Source organism: Metopolophium dirhodum, chromosome 3 (genome assembly GCF_019925205.1).
Source record: "Metopolophium dirhodum isolate CAU chromosome 3, ASM1992520v1, whole genome shotgun sequence".
Classification (NCBI taxonomy): Eukaryota; Metazoa; Arthropoda; class Insecta; order Hemiptera; family Aphididae; genus Metopolophium; species Metopolophium dirhodum.
In genome coordinates this window covers 9,192,673-9,204,202 of record NC_083562.1, presented here as the reverse complement: position 1 = coordinate 9,204,202, position 11,530 = coordinate 9,192,673, and positions in this window count along the sequence as shown.

Here is an 11,530-nt window from a genome sequence, read left to right as displayed (position 1 = left end):
ATTATGTTATTATTTATCACGAGTTATCGTAAATTGCAGTTACTTACGAATTATGAGGTAAATAGTTCGCTATAATGTTAAATGAAGTTTAACATATTAGGTAGGTATCTGGTGGCTTGTACCTACTACCTACTATACTCTATAATATGAGTAATAACTCAATTTGATTTTAATTCGCTCTGTTGATTAATTTTATTTAGTGTTATCTTATCCTATCTTATTGTCTTATTATTTATTACCTACCTAATGCCTAATTATAATCATCATTGCATACATTTATATTAGTAGGTATCCTTGTTATGTATTATGTTAAGAATAGATTTAATGTTATGCTATGATAAAAAATTGTATTAACGTTTACAGAAAAAAATTTTCAATATCTACAAATAACACAAAAGAGCCAAATTATTTTGAAAATTACTCTATGCTTAGATAATGTTAATATAAATATTTGGTGAAAATTTCTCACATTTACTGTTACTTTTTTTAAAATTATATAACAAATTAACAAAACTGATGTTGTTCTTGGTACTTTTATTGATCTGCTCAGAATCTAAAAAATGATATAATTTTTATGAATAAAAATAAAATTGTCATAATATTTTAGACCACTATTGAAGTATGTATTTAATTTACACCAAAAAACAGTGGAGTAATGTTGTCAGAAATAAATAGTTTTAGCCTCTAGGTATTGGTTCTAGGACATAGGTCGACTTTTAATATTATGTGGTACCTACTTTGAGTTTGAAAAAGTGCGCTTATTCTGTATTCAATGATATATAAATAATAAAATGATGTGAGCATTGATGTTCAAATAACACAATGCAAGACACAAGTCAATGTTTAAAAACCATAAAAATAAACATTGAAACCAGTAACAAAAATAAATATACCTTATCGTTATTATCTACTCTGTGCATTGGGACAACATTTTTTTTTAATTTGAAATACACAATATGTACACATTAGCACGATAAGTATAATGTGATGTGATGATTGTGTATTTATGTGAGATTGCCGCAGACACAGGTTTAGGTACATAATATATTAATATGTCTATAACCAGCGTGACAGTGTCCAGTACAATCCATTAGTGAAACTTTAGGATTGGGTTATTATTAATATAATATAATTATTATAATATATTAACATCGAACTATCGAAGATTATTTATGATAAGATTTACAGGTGCAATAATAATTGATAAAGTATTCCAATGACGTTATGTTTATAACTAAAAGTATATATAGAGATTTACCTAGAGATATAATTGTATGCGGCATGCCTATCGAATAGGTATATTTTTTATGTAATACAGTGAAAATGTGAATAAAAATATGTAAATACAGTGATTAGAAGAGAATATGAAGAGGTTAATTAACGAAGTAAAATCGAAAAAAAATGTCAATACGATGTTCATGTTTAGAATTATTTGATATCTTTATATTGTTGAAGTCTGAAGCAATAGCTATATAGTGAATAGGTAAAGGAATACTATTATGGGTTGATCAATGGGGTAATAGAGTTGAAAAGGGATACAGTATAATATTTGTTTTTTATTTGGATTATGCTGATTTGAACGCTTATTTTTTCAGCACTTGAGATGAGATTTATAATTTCGACAACTCTTGAAATTGGATGTGCAATGAGCATACCCCCCCCCCCCCACGGGAATGAAGTGGTTATCCGTTCGATAATGCATATATGTAATTCATTGTTTAAATTATGTGTTGTCTATAAATTATTTTGTAGCTCCATGCTCCAAAGTAGTGACAATTCAGCCCTGACAAATCATTATTGATAAAGGCAACATAGACAATACATAAAATGACCAAAATTAATATTCAAAGGAGGTATTATTCATTTATTTATTTACCAAAGAATACTTAAATCGACAAAAGCATTTACCTATAGGTGCCTATTATGTTATTATAATAAAGTATACCAGGGTATTAGTTATTACTATTGTTATAAAAATATATTATTTTATTTATTTTCATAAAACAAACTGCAAATCATTTAGAATCTGAATACGTACTCCTGTCTCTTCTCCCTCGTTGAAATTTTCAAAAAAAAAAAATTACCTTAAAATATTTTGAATATGCGCATATTATTATGTACGACGGTTCTCAAAAGTTAAAACTATCGTTATCCGTTTATTCACAAAAACCATCTTTGTAATTCACACATGTCATCAAAGAAAGTGATAATAAAACAAAAAATAATATTCAGTTCATAATATTATATAGATCAAAATACATTATTTATTACCTTAGGAAAAACCGATAAATGACATTGACTAAACGTATGAGTCATTTACGGTGTATAGTTTCTGTATATCTCACCCCTTTCTCATTACTAGATCCACCCTTGTCTTTACTTAATAGTTAATAGTAAATATCCCTTAACATAATATGAGGTGTGGCCATGTGGGTGTTACCTACCCATTAATTTAAAAATAATAATAATAACAAATACCTGTAGGCTTATGTTAAGTATATTGCATCATCGTTTAGTTTAATAACATAATTAGTTAGATTATTTATATTTCATTCGTTGTAATATATCAACATTGTTATTTTTGTTTACAATACAATATTTTTCGATATGCGTATTATGTTATTAAAAAATATATTCATATATACAATAGAAGCAATAATTTCAACAATGATTCAATAATTTAATTTAAAATGTAGATATACATTTCTTAGCACTTTTTTTCGCATGCAACTCGTATGACTTGTATAATGATTTATGGATCAGTCATGTAACACAAAAGTTAGTAATTACTAAAAATATAACTTAAAATTTCAATATATATTTAACAATAATATAATGTATTAAAATAATAATTTTTTAAAAAGTACATTTAACAGTACATTTAAATATTTAATACGTATTTACTATTAATCGTTGATGTAAGGTATATACAATATGCATAAGCCAGGGTCAGTGAGATGGAATGCAGTGGGAGAAGGAGCAGAGCCCTAGAACCCGTCGCGTGTCGTCATACAAACATTTTTTTATATCATAATCAAATTTTGATATACTAAAATGAAACAATATTTTTAAAATCCTCAGAGAACATGGAAAACAAAACTTATTTTTGTCTTTTTCGAGTGCAAATAGAACAATTTTTAATTTAATTAATTTTTTCAACAGTCACGAAAACGGCCACCGCCCGCCAGTAATTCAAAGTAAAACACGTTAGTTTGACAGTTGACACTGTTAATTATAAGAATTATCTATTGACTATCACGCTATTTCCAAATAATTTAACCCTAGGTATTTAAAACCTAGGTATATGGCTTATGGTTATATTATAATATTGTACATGTGGGGGGGACGAGGTGGCCGAGTGGTCTAACGCGACGGATTCGGCACAGCCGGTCCGAGTTCGATCCTCGACCACTGGGCGGCATTTTTCTCCGTGCAAGTCACGGTGTCCGGAGAACAAGTGCCGCCATCCCCCCACCCCGGGGCACGGCAGAAACCTACGGGTGCCCCATTAGAAATTCTGCCAAACACAACACACACGTGTACCAACCTACCCAATATAAAACCTACCAAACCTACCCAATATAAAACCTACAGTGCCCTCCCCACACCCAATGGCCTATGTTGCCGCGGGTTACCCAATAAAAAAAAAAAAAAAAAAAAAAAAAAAAAAAAATATTGTACATTTGTACCAATTGGCAATCATAGTATGTTCAAATACCTACCTTATACACGAACAGGTACGTGATAGGCATCGTCTATTATAGTATAGGAAAATTTTAAGAGAAGTTTATAAACGTTTAGGTCGATGAGAATAAATTGATTTTTAATTAAAATTACTTACATTTTATAGATGAAGTGGATTTATTTTTAATTCTGTGTATATCTATTATCCACACAACAACATATTACATAGTACCTATATTTTCTTACATCAACAACATACTTGTAAAGTTATAATATAATATGACATAGGAATTCCTTTTAATTTTCCTGATTTCAAATAATAGAGTTAAGAAACTAAAATATGATTTGTGTGGGTGTAGCCATATAAATAATAAAAGGTAAAAATAATAAATATTGTATTTATTATTTTTAGCTTGCAAAGTTGTAGTGAATAACAATTACTAATATACCGTCTATATTGTGTTAATCAATAGGGAAAATAAGACTGTAAGAATTGTATATTATGTTACACAAACCATTCCAACTTCTGAATGACGTGCAATATATATATATATAGGTAGTACTATTGTATATAATATATATATTAATATATATATTATACACATACTGAAGAATTAAGTCATACTTACTGTTTGGTAGCTGTATTTCATAAATACACATTTTATAAATATAAACGATTTGTTGTTAGTATACCTAATATAACCTCTATTATAGCTGTAGGTATACTACATAGGCGTGCGCAGGGTTTTGTGTCGGGTACAGCATACATTTTTAACCGGCCCTAAAGAACAATAAGTAGCTCACTTATTTCCTTTATATAGCCTCCCCCCCACCCCCGAATTCTGTTTAGCACCACTGTGTAAGCATTTAATATTTTATAAGTTCATATAATCTATATAAACTATATATACACACAAATGGTTAATGTGCTATTGTCATTGTGGTTGTGTCTGTATTTGTAGACTGTAATCTAGTGTGTACGTCTAATTTCTCCAATAATACCCATATATTTTTAGACTTGTATTGATAAAATAGTATTATTATCATTTTTCATTTGAATAACATTGAACATTTATATTTTAATTTAATTATAAACTCAATATGTTTAAAATTATTCATTCTATGTATACCTTTCAAATAAATATCTACCAGCCCTCTAAATCCAAAATAAATTGTCCGTGCGCACGCCTATGGGTATACAGTTTATAGACGTGGAGTCAGTATAATATACACTATACACTAATTATTTTTATTTATATTCATAATACACATTATAACGTTTTTGATGATATGATAGAAATTCATCAAATAAGCTTTCTACGTTTGAACTGTTCAAAGTTTTAGTTTATAAATAACAAAAAAAAAGAATTGAATATTAATTTTTTGTTTAAATCTCATAAGTACACAATTTTTTACTACTAGATATAAATATATAAGTACACAGGTACTTATGTATTTATATTTAGTAGTAAAAAATGTGTATTAATCAACTAGGTAAGTACCTATCCATAATCTACCTAATCAACAATTTGATAGTTCGATTGAAATTGAAATTCATAAGTGTCGAATAATCTGTAAATAACCCGCCAAATATGCTATATATATAGCGGGTTATAGGTATATGCTATCATATATATGGAATATTGCCTGTAGCCTGTAAGCCACTAAACGATTAGGTAGGTACAATCCAATATTTTTATCTTAAATAAGTTATTTTCGAAATATAAAAGAAATATTTCATCACTAAAACTAAAAAATGATACTTTCAATATTAACCATGATGAAATTTAAAAAAATTATAACTTACCCATATTTTATTTTAAGTTTACTAATAGATAAGAACTTTTTAATAATTTTAAAAGATGTATAGAATTGTAGGTAGTTTTTTTCTAAAATATTTGTTTAATTATATTAGAATACGGATCGACCCCAAGTACGCATGGTATATACAATTTGGATATATTAATACGTTACATATTATCATATAGAATATCATTATTCATTATCATATAGGTATATACATACAATTAACATGACGTATAAAAAATACACATTAATATAATTTAATTAACTAGGTACACAAAAAACTAAGGAATTATGGGTTTTGATTGGCCAGTTTCATCCTTATAACAATATAAGGCTAAGACTGGTGAAATAATTACAATTGGTAAGAGGAACGCAGAACAGGACAATTTTTCGGCTCTCAAATTTGGGACCTTAAACTTAACTTAATATAGTAGATTATTGATTTAAAATTATAATAGTAACTTTAAAAAATAGACCATTGACCTAAGTATGTACCTACCTTTATGTCTTGTAATTTCAAGTGCAAAGCTTAAAGATAAAGCTTAAATAAAATGTTAATGTTTGGTGGTTTGGTCAATATAAACTAATAAACTATTATACTATTATAGGTTTTATATTACTATATAATATTGATTACAAACCACATTATAAATACCTACACCTAACAGTTTATTTTTACTTTGTACTTTGTATTAGACCTAGACTCCTATATGAAAGAAAATATAGATATATGAAGTTTGCAGTATAATAAATTATTGGTGTTTTATTTCTAATCAATTCCTAATCAACTTATTAAATTCGTCTTAATATTTGAAGTTTATAGAATTATTTTTTAAAATTACAATATTATCTACTTGTACAAACAATACCCAAAGAAAATGTTTTATATCGAGTATTTAAAGTTTTTTTTTTTGTTTATTACATATATATATATATTATACCTACTTCATAGTTGATATGTAAATATTATTTTACGATAAGCGCAAGTGATGTATTATATATTAACTAGTGAGGATTTGGAGTCTTGAGACAGATCCTACATGATCCCATGGATACTGATGCAATGATGGAATTTCATATGGCGTTGAGGTTGAGTGGTTTGATTATATTATTATAGTCACAAAACGATTCGCGTTTTAAATGCTTTCTGGGACAGTGGGACACCTAGTCTTATGGCTGTTGTACGGCTATACCACGTTCAACGGACAACGAGTGGCCAGGACTGCACGCCGGACGAAAACTTGTCATTCCTCGCCACTATACAACACTACAACTGCTATAGCCCACTCACCGGTATGCGCGGAATAGTTCTGATCTCTCGTCGAACGCGGTATAGGAGTGTTACTATACTAGGAATGAATAGGTAATAATATTAATGTAGGATATTAGATGATAGCAGTAGATGGTGTTTGGATTAATTGGAGTGAAAGCCAGTAGGTTTTGGGCATTTTGATTGGTATTTTTGGTTTCTGTTAGTTTGAAGGCCTTATGAAATACAGTCTATAGAAGAAGTTGTAGTTGACATAATCAATTATCGTCCAAAGCTATTCGTTTGATGTGGATAGGGAAACCCACGAATGTCGACGGTCAATGGTGCGGGGGGCTTACATTAAACAATTATAGATATAGCGATAGCCATATGCCCCATATAGGCATATTATATCGGATCATACACACTACACAGATTCATAGGCCCATAGCTAAATACTTAGGTAGTTCTGAGTGTAAGACAATATGACAGCAACTCTGTGACACGCATGTCATGATGTCAGCCGGCAGGAACTGTTATCACTACTCATTGTACTTATTATCACTACTATTACAAATCACAAATGGCAAATGCACAATGCACATAATATTATTATCTACACATTTTCGTCGATTGTCGACCATCATGATTGCGTTTGAACAAATTTCCTAAAAATTACACTATTAGTTAAATAACACTATAAATATATTAATATGGCCAACGATGTATTTTAGATTCTGAGCTGGGCGATGAATGTATTAATTTTACAATGATGTGTGTGTTTTTTCTTTATTTTAGATTCTGAGCGAAGCGATGAATGTATTGATTTTACAATGATGTGTGTTTTTTTTTTAATTTTTATTTTTGTGTCTGTCATCACCTTTTAGGACGGTAAAAATGCTTGGATTTTTTTCAACAGTAACTTTTCTGATAGGAAAGTTCATCTACTTTGGGTTCTTTGGGGGGTCAAAAGTAAAAATTTCCCAGTAGTTTTCATAAGCGACGTGAAAAATAAAACAAAAAATAAGGTAAAACGGGAATTTTTACGCAAAATCTGTTATAGAGAAAATCGATTTTGGTTTTTGGTGCAACTCTAAAACAAATTACCGTAGGTACATGAGTCAGGGCTAGGAACTTTATACGCTAAAAAACAATGAAATATGTGCATACGTATGCACTAAAAAAAACCAAAATATGTGGTATAATATGCATTTATTATTTAAAAAAAATGTATTTAAAAGCATAATTATAGAGAAAAAAAAATTATTTTTGAATCATAAATATTTTATTTATATTTTTCTTTTGATAATACTGAATCTGTAAACCTGGCCAGTCATTACGGTCATTAAAGGCCAATTCTTATTTCTTAGTAAAAACACTATAACCATACGGGCGAGCGTCTATACAGCTATTGGTAAAAATAAATATTTTATTCTTGAAAACATTTGAATTAAATAAGACGATTATAATTTATAATATTTATAAACATTTGCACAATATTTCAACTATTACTCGGTATAGTATAATTCAAAATATAGACTAGGAATCCGTGTGCGGCGGCTATTTATTTTTAAATTATTTAATTTACAATATTCAACTATCAAAAACTTGTTTGTTGTAGATTTCTTATAAATTTTTACCATAAAATGCATTTATATACTCAAAATCTTTAAATATGCATAATCATATAAATTTAGTAAGATATGCAAAAATTTGCAACATAAATTGTTGTATTTCAACTATATGGTTCATGAAACGAATTTGTATCGAATCAGATTTGAAATATGCAGCTTCCTGAGAAAGATGCAAATGCATAAAGTTCCGAGCCCTGTAACATGACACTTTGACTAAATGTTTATATTAGCATTTTCTATACATCATAACATTTTCCAAATATTTTGACTTATTTTGAGCTGATTACGGACATTTTCAGTTTCCATTTTTTTTAGTTTTTTTTTCTATGAATATCAATAAAATTTTATTTCTTGGTTAAAAAATCTTGAAAATGTAATAGAAGACTCCTAGGTTATTGTTTCAAAGGAAAATGAAAAAAAATTAAAAATCCTTCTTCACAGTTTTTATTTATAAGCATTTAGAGTTCAAATCTTGACAAAATACGGAAAAATTACGAAAATTAACAAATTATTTGAGTTGAGAATTCATAAAAATTTTTCTTTTTAAATCTTATATTTGAAAATGTAATACAAGATTATCCATAAGTTTATCTACCTTTATAAAAAAAAAAAATATCTACAAGAAAGTCAAATTAAATTTTTATGAGCGTTTGAAATTCATATTTTTACAACATTTGATATTCACTCGATATCTTATGTAACGATTTTCTTATTTTCTTGTAATTAAAAAATTAATGACTGAAGATACTGAAAATTACACTGAATGTTTATATTTTCATTTTCTTTACACCATACAATTTTGAAAAAGTTTAGACTCGTTTAGGCTGTTTACGGACAGTTTTTATTTTTTTTAGTTTTTTTTTCTATAAATATCAATAAAGTTTTATTTGTTGGGTAAAAAAGCATGAAAATTGAATTCAAAGCTCCTGATACATTGCTACAAGAAGCAGTTGAAAAATATTAAAAATATATAGTCACAATTTTTTTTTTATAAGCATTTAAAGTTCAAATGTTGACAAAATTTATCAAATTTAAAATGTAATAATTATTTTGTAGTTAAAAATTTATAAAATGTTCAACTTTTGTAGCTAAGGATTAAAAATTTAAAACAAGGTTCCACGTAAATAGGTTGTATATAAATTACTTTATTCACAATAATATATTCATGAAATATACTTGGTAATATTATAGGCTGACTGACCGTTTTCGCTCAGAATCGTTTTTCTTATACAAATTTATCGTTGAATTCAAATTTAACACCATCCATAACAGTGACCCACTTGTAACCAACTGTACAGCAGAGCGATACCCACTTTCCCACCTTTTTAAAGATTTTTTTAAATATTATTTCAAATCGAAGTTGAGGATTAAAGCGTTGTTATAGTTTCAAACGCCCAATGATAATGAACTGATGTTTGATGAGACACAATAAAAAACATTTCGTTGCAAAACTAATTCATTCGTTTATCGCTACGCTCAGAATTTGTAATATTAGCATTGAAACATATACTTATAAAATACTGATATTACAATTGTAGGCTAATAACCTTAAGATGTTGACTCCTTTATCTTTAATTAAAAAAAAATAAAAAAAAATACTGATAGTTAAGAAAAAAATGTAATTTTATACAATTTAATTTTTGAAGCTATTGCCACGTGTTTGTGTTTATCAATAATTTCAAAGTCGGCTTCTTTAATGATACCTTTATAGAAACACAGTATTTTTATTTATGTACCATTTTTTTAGAATCAGCGTTGTTAGTTTCATACTTTCATAAGATTATCAGTTTACCAACTTAAACAAAGAATGGATATTGTTCTGTGTTTAATGATTAAACAGGAATTTACGAAGAAATATTTTTGATTACCAAACATTTAATAAATATCTATTATTACTTAATATGAATTAAATAGGTACCTTCTCTATATTCTCAATATTGATGTGGTTTGAAAATGATCTAAAATAGGTACCAATAAAATACATGTTCTCCCATCCATTCGTACTATCTTCGTTACACCTCCAAGTTTCCAACGAGAAGACCTACAAATACACGAATTTTTCGTACCATCGATGAAATAGTCAAACTCCATAGTGTATTATAAAATATATAAGAATCGTCTCCTTGGACATTCAATTCTCTGATTGCGACCTAGACTTTCAATAACCTTCCTGATAATTCACCTCGTCATCTAAAACGAAAAGTTTAGAACTTTAGTCAATGGAGTATCGTCAACGGACGGAGTAATCTTTACTCACGAAGTCGATTTTAATTTAAGGTAATTTTTCATTTCTTTACCATTTACGTCATTTTTACTTATATTATACTAGCTGATCCTGCGTGGCGTGGATTTCCAGTGAATTTACCCTGTCTTAAACTATAGTTTATCTCCGTTGAATGTAAACTTGGTACACATGTTTTGAGCACAGTAATTTGGGAAGGGGAGTTTTAACAAATATAAAATACAGGTCTAAAGTTATATCAATTTTTATTTTCTGTGACTTATGGCATCCTATATACAAACAAAAAAATATTTATTTTTTGTGAGCTAACAAATCCCAGCGTCACCCCTTCTTTAAAATATAAATTTTAGAAAATTTTTCTTAGTATACATGATGGTACGAAGATATGAAAATGTCTAGTCTCTAGCTATGTATAGGTAGTTTTATGTTTACGTTGATTATGAATCAGTCAGTCAGAATTTATTTTCTTTAAATTATCTCGAATATTTAAAATATCCATAAATAGCTATTTTTATGAAAATCTCAACATAAACGGTTATTCACTCTTTTATTTTGTTAAAATTTTGGTTTTTTGGCTTTTTTACCTGATCAATATGTGGAGGCGAGGGATGACGTGTAATACTTAAACAAATTCCGTCACCGGTCCTCGGTGGCTTGGTGCGAACCAATAAAAAAAGGTGGTCAATATGACAATAATATCATAATGCCTTAGATATTATATTTTATATTTTCAAATGTTATTTAGGTATATAATAATTTATCCAGTTATTCCTACAGTATTATGTACGTATGCATAATCAATTTATGTGTCACGCGAATTGACCATGATGCATACGGACATAAGTGTTATAAATCCAACCATTTTTCAATAAATAAATTGATAAACAGTCATTAGTCATTACCGATAGGCAGAGA